This window comes from Eptesicus fuscus, chromosome 7 (genome assembly GCF_027574615.1).
Source record: "Eptesicus fuscus isolate TK198812 chromosome 7, DD_ASM_mEF_20220401, whole genome shotgun sequence".
Classification (NCBI taxonomy): domain Eukaryota; kingdom Metazoa; phylum Chordata; class Mammalia; order Chiroptera; family Vespertilionidae; genus Eptesicus; species Eptesicus fuscus.
In genome coordinates, this window is record NC_072479.1 from 32,811,644 (window position 1) to 32,832,664 (window position 21,021).

Sequence of the window (21,021 nt, forward strand, 5' to 3'; positions counted from 1 at the left end):
AATTCTGGCGAGGGTTTGATCACATGATAGGCATGTGAAGCCTATAGCCTATATTAACTGCTTGATAAGCATTAGTGCATAAGGCTATGTCAGGGCTCAGACCATTTCTTATGAAGGAAATAAAGCACAGCTATTGCAGAGCCTTTTCTGTTCTTTCGCTATTTTTTTTCTCATTTGTTATTGTACTCTTTCCTTCCTCTTTTTTCTTTTCTTTTTATTCCTTTTATTTCTTTTTTCTTTTCTCTTTGTTCCTTTCCTTTCTTTTTCCCCTTAGAGTTCTGGAAGGACCCACTCCACCTGTAAGTGGCCTTTGAAATGAGAATCCTCTTTGGTTTGGGCCTGTATAGTCAGTGCCTGAAAAACCAGATGGAAACCAAGCAGTGATAATTATAGGCCATATTCAATATGACTTCATTTTTTTAAATGAATAGAGTGAAGACAATGCCAGGAAATCAATGGTCAGACAATGTAGGAACTAGCTACATTTTCCAGCCAAGTCGCTTAGTCAAAAGATAATTCTTCAGTCTCTTTATATTGAGCCACAGGTGTTAGGTTGACATTTGGGGCTGTTTTTATGTTTTTGTTGTTGTGCAGCTGAATAATTCCTTATCAAATTTGAGAATGAATCAATTTTTTTGGAAAAGCAGGGAGCATAGGTAAGAAGAAGAAGAAGAAGATCTGTATTTTGTGACAGTTTCTCCTATTTCCGCCAGCGCCCTGGTTGCGGTAACGTCAGCAGTTAAGACTGCAGATTGGAGACTCCAACAACACAGGGCAAACATCCATTGTGGAAAGTTACCCTCTGCTCTTAACCACACTCTTATCAGGCATTTTATAATGTAAAGATACCTTAAAAAGGAGAGTTTAGCCAATATAATTACATAGCATAGTTACAAAGATTACTAAGATAATAATAACTGAAATTCATTTATTCAACATTTTTGGGGTACCTACAAAGTGCCAGACAGTGTCCTGGATACTACGGATAAAGAGGTGAAAAATGATCACTTTTCTTGTGGAGTCTGGATATAGAAGGGTGGGTGAAATTGACAACGATATATATAAAAACAGTGTGTGGAGGAGAAATAGCCCTGGAACTGGGGCATGGATGGCCTAGATTTTAATCATTTGGGGCCTGTGAGGGTTTAGTCAATTCTAACACCTCAAATTCCCAATTTTTTAATCTATAAAATTGATACAATGACAGAAAATATCATACTCTCAAAGACCGGAATAAATATGACATTTAAAAAAATGTGAAATCACTTTAAAATGTTGCATACTCTATGAAAGTACTTTTTATTACTTTTTTAGATATAGAGAAAAAACTGAGACAGGAAAAAATATTGCTACTAAGGAATTTTGTTGCTTGGATAATAGATATAACATGTAAGGTGGTATCATTCTTAGACTCACCACTGATTTTAAGAGGTATTGGATAGATGTGAGAGTCTGTACGTCAAGAGTTGCTAAAGAATAGGAAAGTGTGCTCTTTCTCCTTTATTTTTCTCTCATTCAAGTGTTTCCACTTGAGAAATAGTGAGTTCAAAATGTAGAAAGAGAAGATTCTAGAAAAAAGTAGAAAAAAATCTTTGAGGTGCTGGTCAAGAATAACCTCTCAGGCATTTCAACCTTCACTATCAAATTATCATTTCTTATAAAATTACAAAGCTCCTTTCCAACATTTTGTAGAATTTGTAAAATTAATGTTGTTCATTTTGGTCTACACTTCTCTCTGTTGTTGTTTTGGGGTGGGAGTGGGAAGAGAGAAAAAGGAAATGCCAGCTTGGGAAATAACCATCCTTTATTAGATTAGGTAATGGGAAAATATGCAATGATTCCAAGTGAACTAGTGAACTCTTGGAACTCCAATTGTTTGCAAAATATGAGATGTCTGTAATTGCAATTACATTATTTCTCAGAAGAGCTTGGAAGCCACAAACCTTGACAAGTGGTCAAAACAGGTTTATGAAAACTGAAATCCTCCAGGCTTTAAATAATTCAAATTACATGTTTAAAAATTATGGAAAAAAAGTAGATAATAGTAAGAGAACAATAATATTAAGTTTTAATAGATTACTTAACTAATCTAAAAGTAGGTTAGTGATTGAGTTTTCAAATAGTTTGCCATTCCATTGTTTTTACTTTACACTTAGGTATTTGTAAATGCATTTTCTTTCTATCATCTTCATAAAAGATTGAGTATGTACAGTTCTCTCCTTGAGAAGGAGTGGGAGGGAAAGGATTATGACTCTCACTCTGGTGGATTTTAGCTCTGAGCCTTGGGGCAAATGGTGTATGTGATGGAAAAACAGAGCTCTGGAGTAAGACAGAATTGCAATTCTAGCCGTTCTTATATGTTCGAAGCCTCATTTTATAAGAGATCAAATGGCATATGTAATACATACATCATAGGCTTGTTGTGTTGTATATAATGTATTGTGCAATAATGTATGTTGAATCCATGACATGAAATAACTCAACAAATGTGAATTTCCATTCTTCACCTACTCAATTCATAAGGCCTCTTATTGAAATAGCCATAGAGAATTAACTGAAAAACCTAGATTTGGTGACACTGATGTTTAAAATAAATTTAGGGATTTATTTGTTAATGTTATAATGGAAGTGAAAATAATGAAACTAATGACTTAAATCATAGTGTTTCACGTATTTTACCCTTAACATATTTCCAGTTTACTGGAGGACAGACATTAATTTAAAAATCACACAAAGAAACAACTGAGCTGGGAATGGAAAGGAATGTGGTTCTACACGAGTGTATAACCATGAAGAGTTTGTCATGAATGGGAAGCTTGGGAAAGGATGGCTGGAGATAGAAGTTACTGAGATGTTGGGTTGGTATTTCTAGGGAGCAAAGTTGAAGCTTCATAGCAAACCTGGAGATTGAGAAGGTGACAGTAAGAGGAAGCTCAAGGAGGAAATAGACATGGGTGATGGCTTGTAATATCAACTGGCGAAGATATTTTTGTGGGTTAGGTCTAAGGGATATGACTATATTGTTGCATAGTTGTGTTCAAAGAAAGCAGTTTCAGTTATAGCTAAGAAAGTAGGACTGGGGGACAGACAGGAAAATGATGATACTGCAATTTACCTAATCTGCAGACAGTTTGTGCCCAGAGATTTCCAAACACTGTGGTAAAAATAGGTTTGCACTTAGACCCACAGAACATTCCAGTATTGAAAAAAGAGAGAAGAGAAAAAAGGGTAGAATAAAGAGGGGGCTCGGGAGGGGAGAAAAAGAAAATGAGAAGAACCTGGTCCACCCTCCAGATAGAGAAAGGGTCAACTAGGAAGGCCAGTGTGTGTCTCAATAGAAGGTGAAGGAAGCCCCGCTGCCTGAAAGGGAAAATTCAGAAGAGTCAGATTAATGCTTTAAACTGGTGGTAGCTAAATGAGTAACAAGAACCTGTGCACCTGTAACTTACCTAATCGGCAGAGAGTTTGTGCCCAGAGATTCCCAAACACTGTGGTAAAAATAGGTTTGCACTTAGACCCACAGAGCATGCCAGTCACTTCAGAGGAGCTGGGGGAGGAGCACAAACGAAGCAGAGGAAAAGGAGATTTTAAAGACCAAGCCTCTGCAATCTCCAGGAGGTGGCCATGAGAAGTGATACAGAGAAACGAGGATGCCATGGAGCAGCCCTTTAAAAACAGTTCCGAAGAAATTAGGCGATGATTTAAATCACTAGTTTCACGGAGGAACCAGCGGGCTGCTCTTCAGAGCTTCCATGAAATACATATTTTGCTCTCACCCCTAATTCCCTTCCAATCGGGAGAACGTGACTGCCACAAAAATCCTGTGTTTACCGGTAGTTGATGATACTGCTGCAAAATGCTACTTAAAGAGGCTACTGCTCATTTCTAAGTTTCTAGACATAATTTCCAGGAAAGGAGACAATGAATGCTCTTCTACCTGAGATACAGTCCTTGGTGCTTAAAAAATGAAGTCCTCTTCATAATTCCCCAGGCTCCCCTACTTTTCACTCAGGTTTACGAATTTTGGGAGTAAAATTTGTGAACCAGTAGAATCTTTCAGGTTAAGTATTGCTTCCTGGTGGGTTACCAACTGTCACAGGTTTGCTTAGGACGGGTGCCCCTGAGCTCGCCCTGTGCTCTAAAACTGGGAAATCCCAGGCAAATCACCCTCCTTCCCAGAAAAACAGAATAGACGCTATTCACAAATAAGAACTATGAGCAGAATGCAGGGTATATAATGTAAACTTCTTATTTTCCAAACTTACGGTGATTACAAATGCAGGGTTTGGTGTTAGATCCAAATTTTAGGTCCAGTTCTGCCACTTGCTAATAGTTGACCTTAGGCAAGTGATATCACTTCTCTAAATCTCAATTAACTAATCCATAAAGTGGAAATACTATTACTTTATAAGGTTGTTTTAAAGATTAAAAAAATGTCAATGAAGCATTTAATAGACAGTGTTAGCACAGCAAATACTCTATATTATTTAACTTTTGATTGAAGAAATGAAAAATCACCCATCTACATGTTGCCTCAATAAATCAAACTCTGAATGTGTTTTTGCTTACTATATAAACAAAAATTGTATGTAATATCAGTAAAATATAAATTTTGTATTATAGGATTTAAAATGTAAATATAAATATAATACAATATTTGGCTCTGTCACTTAAAATATTATATAAACATTTTATGCTACAAATGTTTAAAATGTCTAAGATGTATAAAATGATTTTTCACTGTTGTTTACATCTTTTAAGAACTAAATGAATTGTGATATTCAGATAATCTGAATTATAGTAGTGTCTGGTGTTACTAACTTGCTAAGCTAAACAGATGTCTCTAGTATAGAATGGTTAGCCAAGTATTTTGTTACTGCCCTCCAACTGGCTGGTTATGACATATTGTCTAAAATAGTTGGTGCTTTAATGCCTATGTCAGAGCCTACTGTGACAAATAGTCACCACTGTACAAACACATTTATTCCGTAAAAAGTTTTCCTACCAGTTTGGAAAAAAAGTTGTTTAATCAGATGTACACACACATTTTATACTTTTTCAGAAGCTTAGACATTTTTGCCTTCAAACAATAGATGTCAGTTTTGATAATATTAAGTGATAGAAAAGTACCAAAAGTTATAATATGTTTAATTGCATATAATCTGGAGCTTTGCAAGTATATGCATTATATGTTTTACATATCACTAGTCACAAAAAAAAATAATCATGTTAAGTTTTAGCTTCTCTGATTTCATGATCTGGGCTATATGTAATTGGTAAAGACTTGCTATGTAATTTTACAACATAATTGTGATATTTTTATTAAAGCATATAAATAGATTTTTCATTTTTCAGTACTTAAGTATAAACCATTATGAGATTTAAGACATTTGACAATATAAATTCAAGAATTGGTGCTTTTAGAATATAGATAAAAATATATATATATAAATGTCTATTTTGTAAACTTGTAGCCATTATTTAACTGAAAAGAAAATGTAGCAGGCCCTGAAATGCTTAAAAGGAATGATCTCATTACCTTATGTTTTACAAGTGTGTTATATAGTTATCTTTATTTTAAAGAGAGAATAACAAAGCAAAGAAAAATTAATCTACTTGCCCAAGGTCACATGCTTATAAACTAAATTTTATTTCCTATAATCACAAAGTAATTATTCTGAGCCTCCTTTTACTAACCAATAAAAGAATAGTCTTCAGTGAAAAAAAAAATCTAGGATAAACTAATTTAGAGGACCTTTGAGTGTTTATTTACTCACCTGAAGGGTAAGTTACATTTTTCTACTAGAGTGACTAAGAGAGGTACTGTTGATAGCTGTTGGCTGATATTTGGACCTGCATACTGTCCCATTGGGAAATAATGATGCAATGGTGTTTTCCATGTACACTGCCATGTACAGGCAGTCTGTCCAGAAGTCACAAAACTGATGTTCTCATCAAAATGCTAGAAATTCGTGCTCTATTTCATTATTTAAAATATATACAGTAAGACTGCAAGGCAAGGACCATGGAGAGTATTATGCAATGCAAAATAAGCCACTCAGAGAAAGACAAGTATTACATGATCTTACTCATATGTGGAATCTAATGAACAAAATAAACTGACAAACAAAATAGATCCAGAGACATAGAAGCATGGAACAGACTGTGAAATCTCAGAGGGAAGGTGGGGGAAGGTAGATGGATGGGAAGAGATCAACCAAAGAATGTGTATGCATGTAAGCATAACCCATGGACACAGGCAATAGGGTGGGGAAAGCCTGGGGCAGGGAGGTGGAGGCAGGTTAGAAGAGGTCAATGGGGGAAAAAGTGGGACATATGTAATACTTTTAACAATAAATATTAAAAAAAAATAAAAATAATTTTTTAAAAAGAAGTAAGGGGGAAAAGATGGAGTAGTTTAGCCTATTTAGGATAGGGCAAAAGTTGGGTAGAGAGACCATATAAATAAGTCTTGAGTTATACAACGCTCATATATCTTGTTTTTCTCCCTTCCCCTTTAGTCTATGCCACTTACAATAGTCACAAAGACTAGAAGTGAGGGATTTCAGCAGATGGAAGGTGTCTGGAACCAATACTACATACTCCTAATCAAAAGCTATGTGCTATTGAGTTGGCTCTGACTCCTGGAGACTCTATGAATGAGTGATGTCCACAGTGATCTGATCTCAACAGTCCTGCTCAGCTCCTGTTGACTCATTCCTATGGCTTCTTTAATGGAATCAATCTATCTCATATTTGGTCTTCCTCTTTTCCTGCTGCCTTCTTTTGTTCCCAGAATTATTGTCTTTTATAAGAAACCTGCCTTCTCATGATGTGCCTGAAGTAGGGCAACTTTAGTTTTGTTATTTTTGCTTCCAGCAATGTTTCAGGCTTAATTTGCTCTCAGACCCACTTGTTTTCCTTTCTTGTGGTCCAGGGTATCCATAGAGCCTTCCTCTAACACTATATTTCAAATGAATTGATTTTTTCTTCCTATCATCCTTCACAGCTTTCACATCCGGACATAGTAATTGGGAATATGAGGGTGTAGTTGATTTTAGATTTGATCTCTAATGACACATCTTTGCTTGAAGGCTATGATTTACCTATAATCTGTTGGGAAGCCATGAGTGGTCAATATATGACCTCCTGAATATTGGGTGTTTCAGATATATTTGATGATTTGATGCTTAATCAATTCCTTCCTGTGTTGACAAGCATAGGTTACACCTACTTTATCTATGTTTCACATGTTTTCCAAGACATTTGCTTTTATATTTAGTTTCATCTATTGTCCTGTTTTCTCCTCTATTCTCTATGGTAAATTGAATATTCTTAAGTAACAGAAAATGTATAATTTTTATATGCTTGTCAACTAGAAGTGCTATTTCTTGATGTTTTTAATTTCTTAACTAGTTTGTTTGAATTATGTAATATAAATCTATCTTTCTAAAAGTTTAATTTCCTCTAATTTCTAATTGCCCCTGTTCATCCCTTGTTTTTGGCTTATTTTTGAAAGTTGATATTTTACTTATTTATAGCCCCCAAACCAAACCTATATTCCACAGGTTTATGTACTTACTGAAGAAAAACTATCACTTACTACAATCCTTCCTGGATTTTTAGATTTCATGTTATGTTACAAACATTGATATGATTAACTATTGAGCAATAGATCTAAGTTTATTTCACATCATCTGCATTCTGTATTTATTATATATCTTTTAAAAATTCAAGATAACTTTTTTCTTTTAAAAATACATTCTCTCAAAGGTTTTGTTAACAGACTTTTTAAAGGAACAGTTTTATTCATAGACACAGACAACAGTATGATGTTTAACGGAGGGAAGGATGGTGATGGGGATAGGAAAGGAGAAAGGTGGTCAAATAGATGGTGACAGAATATGATTTGACTTTGGGTCGTGGGCACACAATGCAGTATACTGATAATGTATCATAGAATTGTTCACGTGAAACCTATGTAATCTTATTAACTTCTAGAGGCTCAATGCACGAAATTTGTGCAAGAGTAGGCCTTCCTTCTCCTAGCTGCTGGCACTGGCTTCCCTCTGGCACCCAGGACCTAGGCTTCCCTCGAAACCCCCAGCTTCATCTGGAAGGTCATCTGGAAGAATGTCTGGTCTAATTAGCATATTATACTTTTATTATTATAGATTGTTACCCAAATAATTTTAATTAAAAAATAAAATAAAAATAAATAAAAGAGCAGTTTTAGGTTTAAAGAAAATTTGAGCAAAAGGTTCAGAGAGTTCCAATTAAACTTTTAGTTCTTCCCCATATGAAATGTTTTTAAAATTCTTTTATTCTCATTCTCTTTTTCTGTCTGTTTCTTTCTTTTAATTTTTTTTCTTTATTGATTAAGGTATTACATATGTGTCCTTATCCCCCCATGGGCCCTCCATCCCCCCACTTATGCCCTCACCCCCCTGGTGTCTGTGTCCATTGGTTAGACTTATATGCATGCATGCAAGTCCTTTGGTTGATCTCTCCCCTCTTACCCCCACCTTCCCCTACATTCCCTCTGAGGTTTGACTGATCAATGCTTCTCTGTCTTTGGATCTGTTTTTGTTCATCAGTTTATATTGTTCATTATATTCCACAAATGAGTGAGATCATGTGAAATTTATCTTTCTCTGACTGACTTATTTCGCTTAGCATAATGCTCTCCAGTTCCATCCATGTTGTTGCAAATGGTAAGAATTCCTTCTTTTTCACCACAGCATAGTATCTCATTGTGTAGATATGTACCACAGTTTTTTAATCCACTCATCTGCTGATGGGCCCTTAGGCTGTTTCCAAATCTTAGCTATGGTAAATTGTGTTGCTATGAATATGGGGGTGCATTGTCTGTTTCTTAATATGCCTTTATTTTGTGAAAAAATTTATGTCAAATTTAGAAAGATCAATGTATTGCTTGCCTTCACAGAGTTTACAATTTATTTAGAGGTATGAGGTGTAACTTCTGAAGCAGGTATACAACAGTACAAATTAGAAAACAGTGAAATTCCAAAATGAATAATGTTGGGAATATGGCATGAATGAAGGGTTATTTGAATGCATAGAGGATCTCATGGAAAAGTTGTTTTCTTTAAAGACCTAGAAAGATGGACAGGATCTGGATAGTTGATGAACATGAAAGTCAGGACATGATCAAACTGTGATGAGAATGACTGGTAAAACAGACCTAAAAGTATAAATATGGTGACTATTGGGGCTACTGGTAAGCTTATAGGGAGAGGAGAACCATAAACATTTTTGAGCTTATATAATTGCATGCTTCTATTAGTCTTCTATGGAGATTTGTGGTGGTATCTATTGTGGATTGGGAGTAGGAGAGTCTTTTCTAATTGGGTGTCAGATATTTTAGGGTAGCTTTTTTGAAATTATTGAAATGTCTAAATGCAACTGTGGTCAATAAAATAAGAGAAAGAAAAAAATACTGATCTTGTCAATTTCTATAAGTGAGTACATGGAAAAAGGCAATTTTAGATCTTTTGGAAGAACAATTTTATTTTTAATAATTTTCATATGCTGAAACAAATTAAATTTCCATATAATTTTTGATATATTGGGTTTATTGATGTAATTTACATTAAGGTTTAACAGATTATTTTATATAATTCATTCATAAAGAAAGTCTTTATTAAGAAATTCCTATAATATGTCTTCCTAAGATAGAGAAGGAATGCACTTCAAGTTTTCAATCAATATTAACTATCTTCTAGTCAGATTTAATAATCAAGGGAAAATGTTTATTCACTTTTATTACTATTCATTTATTAGTTGACAGAATAAAGAAGACTTAGTTTTCAATGGTGCTGCTACTAAAAAAAAGCTAGAATTTAAAATACTATAGTTCCAAATATTTTTTTAAAACTCACTCAGAAATAGTTTGGGCTTGAAAGAATCATTTCTTTCACAAAATGGTGGGTGAATTTTGGTCCAAGAATCACCACATTGGCAGAGGTTAGAATTTCTTTCTAAATTTGTGTCCAAGAAAACAGATGATCACATGCTGTTGGAGATCAAGAAACTGAGTTGCTTACAGAGCCCTTAATAAAGTATTCTTTTCTGCTAAACACAGACTAATGTGAATTGTGACAAGCATGACTCCTGTGATGTATATTTGTGAAGTACGATGTTCTTTTCATACAAACAAGAGCTCTATTAACAAGGTTCCTTCACTCCACTTCTTACTTCCAAATCCTCTAGGAATAGACACCAACTGTCCATTTTGACGCTTGTTCATTAATTTCCATTCAGTAGAACTATTCTCCTCCACTCAGCTGTTGTAGCGATTTAGAGTGTTAAAGCTTTTCTGATATGGCTCTTTGTTGAACTCTGTTTCTGTGTTCCGAGGACCATGTAACACCAGTGCCCTAAAGTATGTCGCAGTCATTAGAGCAGTTTGCTGCTTGCTTCACTACACATTCTCCTCGAGGGACAGTTAACTTGACCTCTTAAAACGTAGAAAGAGCACAGCCAATTAGTTCTCTCTGCCAAGACTTAATGGTCTCGATGGCAGTAAATCCGTGCCAATGCTTCCTTTCCTAACCTGGAACCTTCCACACACCCGACCTGAGTGGATCCAATAGATCCGTAGTTATAAACTTATAGAACATCTATTTATTTTCTTTTTTCCCTACTCTGATTGGGAGGCACATGTGGGCATATTCTGAGTGAACCAAGCCTGAAAGCAATAACAGATCCCAGGAAACAGAGAATGACTGTTGTATCTCTTTGTGAAATATGGTCAACCTTGATAATTTTTATTCGTGATTGGGAGACCCCAGCACTTTGAGGATTTTAGAGCATAAAAATGAATAATAAATGGCCATAGATGAGTATATTTGTTTTGTACTAAAATGAAGTTGGACCGTGCAGTGGTATGACTTTTCCATGGCAAAAGCTCTTTTCTTGTGTGTCAGTTTTTGTTTTGGGTTAATGAGAAACATCACATCACGAAGAAAGAATGCAAGCCTCAAGGGTTGCTTTGCACATTACCAATCTGTTGTGCTATTCTTGGCAATTTTTATACGTGAAGTTTGCAAAAGATAGCAATTTTTGTTGTTATGCTTAAAAATATGTATGATAAGTGAAATTGGATTGTTTTAATATTCTTTTACCATTTTATTTAGATCAATTATGTAGTTTAATCTTTTAGATTTTATAATATGCCATAATGTAATAGCACTAAGAACATATATTACTTTTTCAAGAACTAAATAATTTCAAGATATTAATGCCTTAATGTTCTATGTATTATTCTAAGATAGCTAAGACTTCTTAGGTTTCAAACTTTATTTTTACTACTTTGAGGATTTGGTATTTTATATAGCTTTCTAAAATTCCCATAACAGAGTTTTTTTCTTTAATCTTATCCATTTCACTTCACGAGGAAGCTTATTTTTTCCTGACTTTGAAGAAAATCCCAGTCTTCTCCATGGAATAAGTTATCTTTTGAAGATTAAAGTGATGATTAAAATCCGCTTTTGGACATATGATAATACTATAATACTATTTTTGGCAATGGTGTGTTACTTAAAGAGTTTTATAAATACATTATCTTAGCAATAACTTCAGCCACAGGAAAAATGAAGCATGATCTTATAAGACCTTATAAGATTAGTGTGAGATTTCCTGAGGGTGCAGTAATATAGCTCTACCTTCAGAAGTGGGCAGCAAGACTTTTCTGGGGCTTTTAATAGTCTATCTGGAGTGAAGGCAGGCAGTGGAGAGAGAAGAGGGGCTACAAGAGAGGCCGGGAAGAAAAGAGGGAGAGCGGAGGGAGGAGAAGGAAAGGCTAGAAGCGGGAAAGTGGGGCTGGAAAATCATTCTGAGTTCAGAATTGACTACTTTAAATCAACTCTTTAAAAAAAGTGCATTTTACAGTTCTTAATCTTTTCACCTTTCTCAACCAGTCCCCCAATTCCCCTCCCCTCTGGTAACCATCTGTCTGTTCTTTATATCTATGAATCTCTTTTTATTTTGTTTGCTCATTTATTCCACTCTTTTGGTTTCACATATAAGTGAAATCATATGGTATTATCTTTCTCTATCTGACTTATTTCACTGAGCATAATACCGACAGTTCAGGCTACAAAGTAGCCCCAGGGATCTAAAGTACAGACTAGGGAGTATAGTCAATAATATTGTAATAACTATGTATGGTGCCAGGGAGTTATTTAAAATATCGAGGTGAGAACACTTTGTAAAGAGTATGATTGTCTAACCACTATGCTGTATACATAAACTAATACAAAATAATATTGAATGTCAACTGTAACTGAAATATAAAATTTTAAAACATAAATGGAATGTGATTTTAAAAAATCACATTTTGAAAATAAAAGCATACTTTGGAAATATTTAAAATTCTTAGCATTACTAGATTGAACAAAACACCTTAAGGTAAAGTACATCTTTTTGTTTTTAATAATTTTTCCTCCTTTTATTTTATTTTTAAACAAGTATTGGTGAGTTACTTGTTCCTGGTCACCCTGCTCCTGAATACCTGACTTTGAAGGTATTATTGTTCCTGGTCTCCCTGTCAATGAGTCGCTGTTTCACCCAGCTGACCCCAATTGGAGAGCCGAAGGGCATGTGGCTACCTTACCCTGGGGCACTCGTCAGGACATTGCAGAAGCTGACCTGTATTGCTACCTTTTGACCTCTTGAGCCCTGCTGGTTCAGGCTCTCCTGGTGCCTGAAGGTTGTCACAAGAGTATGGGACCCAGCACTGGAAACAGTAATCCTTAACGCACCTCTTCATATTTTTTAACTTTCTTCTGTATAAAGTCTTGGCTTTATAGTAATAAAAATATTTTACCAGTAAGTAACATGTATAAGAGGACTTTGAAATGATCCCAGTAATCCATATAAGGTGCTAGTGAAATAATCAGGCTTTAATAAACTTCTTAGGAAAGAACGCATATTAATGGAACACTCAGTAGAGTAGGCTTTCCTTTCAAATGACTTAATGTTACCGACTTTTATAATTCAAGCCAAACCTTGAAAGCAAAATGGTCATATTTCTAGCCAATGTCATATAAGCTTACCAATGATTAGGAATCATCACAGAATCTTGATGCATTTCTTTCAGTGACCATGATCAGAAAAAAAAGAATGGAAATAACTACTCCAGCTTGTTAGGAATAGCTATTCTCTGGCCTGGACATTTGCAGCAAAATTCTCTTGATGCTGATCCAGGAATATTGAAGGAATACACCTTAAAATTCCCTAGGTAAGGATTAAATTCTTCCCAGAGATTAAAGTGAGGCTGAGCTTTTTGGTTAAACTGAATTGCTTCTGATAAACAGAGATGAGGATTGTGGGAACAAAGAATCAGGTGGCTGTTCCAGATTATAAGCTACTATTTTCCAGGAAATTCAATTATGTAAATAAGATCTTTCCTAATTATAAGGGGTTATGTTATATGCTACTTTAATTAAATGTATTGGACTGGGACGTAAAGTTACTTTAAGTAGCCTACTAGTCTATACTTCAGGTTTTGTTTTGGAGACATACATCTTTATAAATTATAGAGAAAATATAGATGTCTCACATTGGGTAGAAGGATGCAGTGGGCATTAGAAGTTGGGTGAGCGACCCGAGAAGGCAAAATTATTTATGGCTTTTAAAGGAAACAGGACCATGAAACATACTAAGATTTTTTTTCTCCAAAATTCATTTTGGGTTATGGTGAGGGAGTTAACATGATTTTGTTGTTTTTTTCTCAGCAGCCAATTTCCTTATATCATTTACTGAATAGCATATATTTCCTCCATTGGTGGGTCATATTTCTTTACTGACATACTAGAATCTTATAAGATGGTCTATGTTAGAAAAATGTATCTGTTTCATTGAGGTGCTGCTTGTTTCTCATATAAGTAATACATTTAACTTGACTGCTTCTCATGTAAGTAATACACTTTAACTTGATTTAGATAATAAAACATTTTAATATCTGAAAGGGAAGTTTTCCTCTTATCAGGCTTATTATTAAAAAAAAATTTAACCTATTTCTGTTACTTATTCTTCCAAACTTAAGCATTTTTTACAAATCTATAATAATAAAAGTGTAATATGCTAATTAGACCAGACAGCCAAACAACCTTTTGGGCATCCTTCTGGATGAAGTTGCCACGGAGGGGGCCAAGACAGAGGTGGTTAGGGGTGATCAGGCAGGCAGGCGAGCAGTTAGAGGCGATCAGGCATGCAGGCAGAGTGGTTAGGGATAATCAGACAGGCAGGTGAGTAGTTAGGGGCATCAGGCAGGCAGGCAGAGAGGTTAGGGGCAATCAGGCAGGTAGGCAGAGGTGGTTAGGGGTGATCAGGCAGGCAGGCAGTGTGGTTAGGGGCAATCAGGCAGGCAGGCAAGTGGTTAGGGGGAATAAAGCAGGCAGGCAGAGGGGTTAGGGGAGATCAGGCAGGCAGGCAGTGTGGTTAGGGGGGATAAGGCAGGCAGGCAGAGTGGCTAGGGGTGATCAGGCAGGAAGGCAGGCAAGTGGTTAGGAGCCATTGGTCTCAGATTGCTAGAGGGATATCTGACTGCAAGTTTAGGCCCACAGGTATCGGGCCTAAACCTGCAGTTGGACATCCCCCAAGGGGTCCCGGATTGCGAGAGGGTGGAGGCTGGGCTGAGGGACCCCCCTCCAGTGCACGCATTTCATGCATCGGGCCTCTAGTTTGATATAATCTAATACTATTAATATTTTTTAATTGTCATAGTAAACCTGTGAAGTAATTTGAGAAGAAACATGTTCTTTATAACAGGTTTCTCATATCAAAAAAATTAATCATGTTTTAGATTTCCCTGCTTTATAGACTTTTTTTTTCCCCAGAAATGCCCTATAAGTTTAATCTCCTGGTATTTTATAACATTTGGACATTTTCAAGGAAATAATTTTCCTCATTATATATCTCATTCATTAATTGTTTTTGGTTTTGTGTATTTATTTAGGGGTCACCTCTATTAGAGAACTTGCTACTTATAAAGTTCCCATTTTTTACTTACAAGCTTTTCAGTCTACTTATTTGTATCTTCTAGGTGTGAAATATTTTTTTGTACCAAATAATGGCAATTTTGGCTTTTCCTGGTTTTTGCTTTCATTATTATTGCTTTGGTTAGAATAGTGGTAATACACTTTGGGTACCTGATTTTGATATTTGTTGCCTCTAAAATTTCTCTGGTAGTCTACTTATTTAAAGCATTTGTTCATTTATTCACTCAGTTACCAGTTATTTAGTACCCTTAAGCACTATGAAGGAGAGATATAGATATATGCTTATCTATCTATCATCTATCATCATCTATCTATCCATCCACTTATTTATCTACCTTCAGAAAATGAGGGGTCTGGCTGGGAGGAAGTGAGCTGTCTCTGAATCTTGCTGGCAAGTAGGACCCTGTTTCCTGCTGACCCACTTTCCTGCCTCTGAATTTTTTGGATCTGCACAGGGCCAGATCTTGGGTTCTCTTTAGCCTTGCTCCACCTGTCTGTTATGATATGCTACCTCTTACTAGTCCACCCTCATGTGTCCTGCTGGCCTGGTTTGCCACCTGTTGCTACTGTCCTCTCTGGACCTAGTGTCTGCCTCTGAGCATGTGCATGTTGGCCACTAAGTCCAGAGCTGCCTGCTCCAAGTTTTTCTAAAACCTCCTCATCCTGTCTCATTAGTCTAATTAGTTTTAACAAAATAATTTCTTAAAAAAGTGTTAAACTCATTCCTGTCTCCTTAAGTGGAAATATAATGTAATTTAAAGAGGAAAAAAATGTGTTTTCTCAAAAGCGACTGGTTGGGATATTTATTTTTGCTCTCTCCAGTGGCTATTGATATATGCTAGATTTCAATAAATGGTCCCGGGTTTTTATGTTTTAAAGGCCTATGTACTTTTAATTAGAAAGATGTACATGTGTGTGTAAATATGCACAATATAACAATATAAACCATCAGCTTTGCTATTTCCAAACTCCTTCAACTGGGAAACTCAGTTTGTTGAAGTTATCTACAGTGTAAGAAAAAAAATTGACGGACTACTATTTAGTAAGTTACCCAATTGTACAGAATTCCTTTTTTCCAACTTCAGTTGTTAAAGGTTTTTTGTATACTATTAAGATCTTGGTTTTATTCTGGATAACTGGTAACCCGAACAAGTGGTTCATGGGTGCACCCAGTTTTCCCTGCTCTCCCACCTTCATTTAACTAGGACCCGTTACTGTTCGTTTGTTTCCCGGTTGAAAGATATTTAACGTGTGCAATACATAGTCACGCGGTAACTATTTTCTTTCTGCCAAGGCGAAATTTCAATTGAACATAATGGCTTGAATTTATCTCATGTGTGAGATGTTATGCAAGTGCCATGTGGTTAAAACCATGAGGAGAACATAGTCCTTGTTCACAGCAACTGACACTCTAGTGAGTGGGGAATTCCAGTGGATATGAGCTATTGAGGAAATTGTCAGGGCCAAAGCATGGTATTGGGACTGCGTAGGGTGCATTTTAGTAGGTCGCAAGTATTCTAGTTTGGCTTAGGTCTGGAAAAAAGAGTAATGAATGGAAAAGGAATCTTCTATGACTTTAATTCAATAGGCAATGAGGGCTACTAAACAGATCGGTAAAATGACCAGTTCAGAGCTGGGGAGATAAATCCGGTAACAAGTTGCAGAGAGTTGGAAAACAAATAAACAATACAATTTTGTTTGGATCAAATATATATTGGAGGAAGGAAGAAATAATAAAAAGAAAATTGAACTTGATACCTGAATTCAAGGGCTAGCATTATCACTAAGTATATGACACATAATTTACATAAAGTGGTCTGTTTTTGATGATATCAGAAAACTTTTGTTTTAGAGTTCAAGTGTATGCTCTACATCCCAGTAGGTAATATCAAAGACATTATTCTAAACCTGGTGGTCTCTAGGTAATACAGTGGGGTATGGTGGTGGCTAACACTGCAGACTTTGAAATCAAACTTCTGGTTTAAAGTCTAGGATTTTTCACTTACTTAATGGGTAACCTTGAGCAGGTAATTTAATTTTTGTTTTGTTTTGTTTTCTCATGTGTAAAAGGCAGATAGTAGCATCCGCTTCCAAGAATTGTCAATATTAATTTTTTAAATATCTTTAGAAGATTGTCTGGTGCATAATAATTCAAAAAGGAAAGCTATATTCATTACAGTAAATAAAATGATGATATTCTATTTTATGCAGATAATCCATACTACAATTTTAAGTATAGTCTTTTAAACATAGATTTGTAAGATTTCTGAGGTTAACAGCCACACAGAGTAGGAGTTTATCCTGTTAGCACGCATCAACTTTATGAATGCGGTGCTCAGATGGATGAAGCTGTGTCCCAGGGCCAGAGTTCAGCAAGTACCTTCCATAGCAATTCGCCCGATTGTAAATACTGAGTAAGAAATTCTGTGGGAAGCACTTGGAGCATATCAAGTTTTATTTTAATATTTAAAACACCAATTGTTAGTGCTTTGAGAATGGAATAACTAAGTAACAAAAGTGTGTAAATATTTCTCTCCACATTGCACTCATTCAAGCAGGAGAGCAGGATACTTTGATTTGTGAAAATAATCCATAAACATTTTTATGTCACTTTAATAAATGGCTAATGTTTAAAATGTGCTCATGCTTTAAAAAATATGAAATACTTCAAACACAAAGAAAACTTTAAAGAATAATAACATACGTATTTTCGTTTAGTACTTAATTTTAACAATCTGGGCTGCCACAAATGCTTCAAATTTTAAAACAAAATTTACAAATGCATTTGAAACCCTGTGAATCCCTAATTCCATAGCAATCTGTCTCCCTACCTGTATGTTTCCCATGTCAGAGGAAACCATGATTCTGACATCAACACTAACATTCCCATTCATAATTTTACATATGTACTGTAATGAATGAATCCATAAAAGTGAACATTATGTAAATGGCATATTGTATATTTGAAATGATTTTTCAGTATCCTTCTGTTTTTTAAAATTAGCCTTATTGAATTACCTTGCCATGTTTGTTGAAAATAAATTGACCAGCTATATGTGGATTTATGTTTTGACTTTCTATTTTTTTCTTTTAATGAGAAATACTATATATATATACACATACACATACACATATATATATATGTATATATATACTGTAAATCATTCATTTCTGCTCTATTTAAAATTATTTTGAATATTCTAGATATTTTTATCATTTCTATAGAAATTATAAAACCAGTTCATTGATTTCTAAGAAAAAAAAAGCCTTATGGGGTTAAGATTTATTGCCTTATTCTACTGGCTAGGAACACAGTACAATGTTGAGTAGAAGTTGTAAATGTGGGCATTTTTGCCTCTTTATTGACCTTGGGGTGAAGACCTTTAATATTTCACCATTAAGTATGATATTTATTCTAGCTTTTATGTAGTTGCCCTTAATCAGGTTTAGAAGGTACTTTCAGCACTTCGAATCAGTCATTCCATTTTCTTTTGGCTTGCATTGGTTCTGAATAGAAGCTAGAATATTTTCTTAGCTTTGTATCCCTGAGCAGGTGTCTATTGTCTGTGTTGCTATTAAAATTTTTATCTTTATTACTGACTTTCAGTAACTTGATTGTGATATGCAGCTCCCATGTGGTCTTGGGGAGAGCAATTAAGCTTTTACTATATTTATCTGTAATATGGGACCCTGAAGATCTTAAGGAATTTTGTAAGCATTAATCAAAATGTAAAAGTATTCTAAAAAGTTTATAGTTTACTATAATTACTTCCCAATCCAATAATACTTTGAGTGAAAACCAAAGTAAGTTTGACTCTAGAATCACAATCAAAATAATACCTTTTGTTACCGTCTATTAAGTTACAGTTTTATTTGCAGACACTAGTTCAGAATATCCTGGCAAGATGCCTGAAATGAACAATATCTTGACTTAGTTTCCAATTCACATTTTATGTTATTTTTGTACAGTGTTTAGTCCAAAATTTCCTTGAGAATGCTCTTAATCATTCATAAAAAGTCATTGGTCTTAATTATCAAAATTCAATATAATTTCCATAAATTTATCTTCAATCCCTACAGGTGAAACAGACATACAAAATATAGCACTAAACAGCACAAAGTACAATACAATCCTAAAATTGGACACATTATCTTACTGATAAATATTACATGCTGACCAGCCTGGGTAAAGATTATATTAACTTTATAGAATTCAAAATACTTTTATATGTGAGATCTAATCTATTCCTTAGTGCATCTTCATGATTTGGTGGGCATAGGAGTCCTGATTCTGCATGGAAATGCTATGCATATTTATGAAGTCATGTACCACGAATATTACTTATCCTAAGAAGGCAAGTTGATTTGACAATATTATGCTTATAAACATTGTTTGCATATTTTTACTTTTAATATCATTTGGTTGAGAATTTCAGACCATGTTGTATTCCAGGCTCCATCAAATACTTCATTGTGAGTTTTCTAAAAGGTGGCCCATGAAAATGGATTTATCACAATAATGTCATGGACTTGTAGAACATTCGCTGAACTTAAATCCCATTTTAAAAATCAGTGTTTGGTACCAGATTTGGAAAGTGAATCACCATCTCCTTTATGACAAGAGAAATACTTAATTAGCTTTTGTTTTTCAAGATTTCTTATACAGTTCACCTATAATCCGAAAGAAGAAAACGAATTTTAAAGCGGGATGAAAGTGGAGGTGATATCCACAGCTGCTCACGTCTCTGGCAAACCATTCTGAGAGGCTCCAGTTTCATTTGGTTCAGATGAAACACATGTTGCCCATTTACTGTACATGTGCTTCAATGTATTTTGACAAATCTGATCTAAAAATGTTACAGATGTTCCTCATTATTTTAATTTGAATTTAGTAGTCACCTATGTAACTTGGCTATATTCTAGCCCTTTAACAACATAATTAAGAGAAAAATTTAGCTATAGTTAATATGTATCAATTCAGTTATAGTTTTGTGATATAGTTAGCGAGCTATTCACACTTAACAAGTGCTCTGTTATAATTCTTTTCTGATAATAAAGCCAAATGTCTTTTTAAAACATGTTTCAAATAATTTCAGTTGGACATGAAATTATTCTGATGCTAATGTTTTTTAGAGATTTACTATTTAAGGGTCTAAGATCAGGCAACAACATAACTTTAGTACTTGCTAGAAATGAAGGTTCTCAGGTCCCATCCTAGATCTACTAAAGCAGAATCTGCATTTTAACATAATCTTCAGGTGATTTGTATACACATTAAATTTTGATAAGCACTGTTTTAAAGGAGGCTTTACATTAAATGTGTTTTATGCACACATATGCATATGGGTCAAATCTAATACTCTATGTTGTACACATCTGTTTTATACACATATTACAGAAAATTGACTGACTTGCAGATTTAACTGTTTATTTTCTTATTTAATACATTAAAGAGTACCCTCATCAATATTTTTCACAGGCTGTTACCTATCTTCTACAAATACAAAAAACCGCATTCATAAGTACCGGCATGCCACACATTTTCAATGGCCATGAAACACACTGAAGAACTTCTAATTCCAACGGAATCTTCTAGAGTTCTCATCATATCTTATTATTTTATGTAACTTTCTATAGAATAAACTTGTTGGTTGGATCAATTGTGAACTACATTTATACGTCCTTGTCCTGAAAAAACAGGAGGCAGGACTGCTTGCAAGATTAAGGATTTCTTAGATAATAAATTCAATTTTAAAATTACTATGGGTATCAAAGGAAATGACTATATCTTAATTATTTATACTAAATTATATTACACTTACATATAATATACTTCATTACATTATTGTAATTACCAATTATATCATAATATGTGATAGAAAATCAAATTTATAAGGATATCTGAAATTATGCTGCAAAATATCTCAATTCCTTAAAATTCAATTTTATTGGCCATCATATTTCCTATATTTATAATCCAGCAGAAATATGTACA